The 3,332-nt window shown below is 25.3% G+C and overlaps 1 long non-coding RNA gene across 1 annotated transcript; it reads left to right on the top strand.

Moving 5' to 3' along the window:
* The first annotated feature begins 1,010 nt into the window (after window positions 1-1,010).
* LOC136081003 (uncharacterized) lies at window positions 1,011-2,745 on the top strand. Its single transcript, XR_010638804.1, has 3 exons — window positions 1,011-1,237; window positions 2,388-2,531; window positions 2,639-2,745. It is a non-coding gene; the product is annotated as an uncharacterized LOC136081003 (long non-coding RNA).
* Window positions 2,746-3,332: the final 587 nt, after the last annotated feature.

Here is a 3,332-nt window from a genome sequence, read left to right as displayed (position 1 = left end):
TTTGATAAACAATCCAGAGTCCAATCCAGAGAATGCCTTTAAGAAATTTAGATTATTTATTTTTAATTTATTAACATTTTAAGAATTTCACTTCCAATTTAATTTTTAGAATACGAATAAGGATGTGAATAAGAAGTTTTTTTATTTTGAAAACAAACAAAAATGATGGAAAGAACAAAACCAAGATTTTTATACCATTTAAAGCAGTTATATATTATTTTTATAAAATGAACCGTTCTATTTAGCTACTATTTAAGTTTTTAATAAAGTGAAAACTTTTCACTTAATTAGATTTTCAGAATTTTTAGAATTTCACTTAATTTTACTGAAAAGACATCATCAAATTTCAAAAAGCAAACGCAAAAATTTAGTAAACAAACGCAAAAATTAAAACAAAAAACGTCATAAAATACGCAGAAAAAAAGCATATAATGCATACATAATTTTAAAACAAAATTCCTAAGTATCAAATCTTCGAGAAAACATAAAGAAATACTTGATTTAAAGAGAGGAAAGGCTATACTTGCCTATTGGACAAGGAACCTTTAAAAAAAAGTTTTTTTTAACTAAATTGACCTTGAAGCTTTTAAACGTTGAGAACTAAAAATTTTTGTATAAATTTGAAAAAGGCTCCTATTTCCATTCGACTCATCATTCTTTTTTTAATCTATATGGAAATTTTCATGCAAATTAGATGTGTTTTAGTACTTAGGAGACCTTATCTTCATTAGATACTTTTTAAAAAACGTGTCCGCGGCAACTTTTTTTTAGCAAAAGTGGTCTCAGCATATTTTTTTTGGTATCAACATATTGTGTCTCAACATATTGGGTTTATTGGTCTCAACATATCTTTATTCGCTGCATGGTTCTTATGGTGAACGGACGTGTTTTTTAACTGAGTAAAAACAAAGAAAAAAAGTTATAATAAAATGAAAAGATGGCTTCAAGAGAAATTAGCGAGATATTCTCAAATTTGATATCGAAAAATATATGTGAATATTACTTAAATAGTATCGTAGAAATATGCTCTGTAATAGAATATCACCGCACCTTAGAATATCACCGCACCAGTAGAAATAATGAAAACGAGGATGCGTTTTGAAGTAATAGAACTTAGTAGGGTACCGAGTGCGTCCGAATAATACAAGAACGTTCATAGTTTATAAAAATAACGCAACAAATACATAAATGAAATTCATTATTAATATGTTGGTATATACGAAGTCCGCAAGACATAGTACTATAATTTAATTTTTAATTCTAAAATTGATAATTTTCTAGTAATATTTTACATATTTTACATATTTTCAACCAGATGAGGGGATGTTACATTCTAAGCACTATTTGGTTTGTTGTTTTTTAACAAAATACAAGGGCGATGTGATATTCTACACATATAATAGTAGCATGCCAATATTTCTTAATTTTATTAAGAGGAGGTGATATTCTAACATTCTAAGCACTATCTAGTATGTTGTCTTTAAACAAAATACATGGGCGATGTGATATTCTAAAAATATAATAGTATGTTTCTTAATTTTATTAAGGGGAGGTGATATTCTAACATTCTAAACACTATCTAGTATGTTGTTTTTAAATAAAATACATGGGCGATGTGATATTCTAAAAATATAATAGTATGTTTCTTAATTTTATTAAGGGGAGGTGATATTCTAACATTCTAAGCACTATCTAGTATGTTTTTTTTAATAAAATACATGGGCGATGTGATATTCTAAAAATATAATAGTATGTTTCTTAATTTTATTAAGGGGAGGTGATATTCTAACATTCTAAGCACTATCTAGTATGTTGTTTTTAAACAAAATACATAGGCGATGTGATATTCTAAAAATATAATAGTATGTTTCTTAATTTTATTAAGGGGGCGTGATATTCTAACATTCTAAGCACTATCTAGTATGTTGTTTTTAAACAAAATACATGGGCGATGTGATATTCTAAAAATATAATAGTATGTTTCTTAATTTTATTAACTGGGATGTGATATTCTATGATTCTAAGCAACAAATGCCGCTATCTAGTATGTTATTTTTTTAACAAAGTACATGAAGGTTTGATATTCTAAGCATTTAATACTGATAGTATATAATATATTTTTTAATTTCATTAAGTTGATGTGCTGTTCATAGATTCTAGGCTGCAAATACAACTATGATAATTAGAAAGAAAATACATTGAAAATGTTTGTTTTGTAGTTTTTGATTATATTTAAAAAAAGAGCTCAGTAATTTATCTATGTTCTACATAACTATTTTCTTTTTTTTCTTTTATGATGTTTGCATTGCTTATCTTAATCGCAAGGCCAAAAGTATTTTTGATTTTCCTAAAATTGTTAATTAATCTTTTTTTTTCCTTGATTTTAGGTTCTTAATCTTCTTAGTTGTAGAATCACAATAAAAACTGTCAGTCTTGATCTGAAGAAACGGTCAATGCCAGGAAGAGCATCTGGTTGTAAAAAATTGCTCCAACACTTCTAACTTCGTTTAATTTAGAAATTGGTGTACAAGGTTTTTTAGTTTTTATTAAAATAATATAATTTTTTTTAAACATTATTGAAAACTTTTTGTTAATTTTTTCTTAGTTATACTAATGTATTACATCTAATTGTATTTAGTTTTTGGTATTTGTTTTTTGAAAGCTGATAACAGGTAAAAGTCTACTTTGTCTTTATCAGGGTTATCATATTATATAAACCAATATATTACAATAAAGCATTTTATATACAAAATTTTATAAAATTTTTTTTCTTTTGCTTGAAGAATTTTCAGCCATGTGCCAAACCTATAGTGAAAGTGTAGTTGTAGTTATTTAAATCAATCAAATATTTTATCATATCAAATATACTAAACCTATGTTCATACTAAACCTATGTTCATTATAATATATCATTTACTGTAGCAAATGTTTAAAAAAATCTAAACCAAAATTTAAAAATCTACAATAATAATAACAATAATAATTAGTTTTTTTCTTAAAACCAACCTAGTTTTAAGAAATTGAAAAACCTCCTTAAACACAACAAATTCGAAATCAAACTAAAAATTAGTTTTTCTTTGTAGTACAAAGACTTCTTCTGTCTCAAGTTGAAAAATAGCTCCAACTTTTAGGAGTTCAAATATCTCTATAACTATTTGAAACAATTTTTAACAATATAAATGAAAACGTACTTCTTCTACTGATATTTTATGCTTTATATTTATATATTATACGTATTAAAGACCTCAAATGAAATCATAATAATAATAATAAAGCCTAGAGCTATGATTTAATAAAGGAATTGTAATAGTAAATATATGTGCATAAATAAT

This window comes from Hydra vulgaris, chromosome 06 (assembly GCF_038396675.1).
Source record: "Hydra vulgaris chromosome 06, alternate assembly HydraT2T_AEP".
Lineage (NCBI taxonomy): Eukaryota > Metazoa > Cnidaria > Hydrozoa > Anthoathecata > Hydridae > Hydra > Hydra vulgaris.
This window is presented reverse-complemented; position numbering and strand designations above follow the sequence as displayed.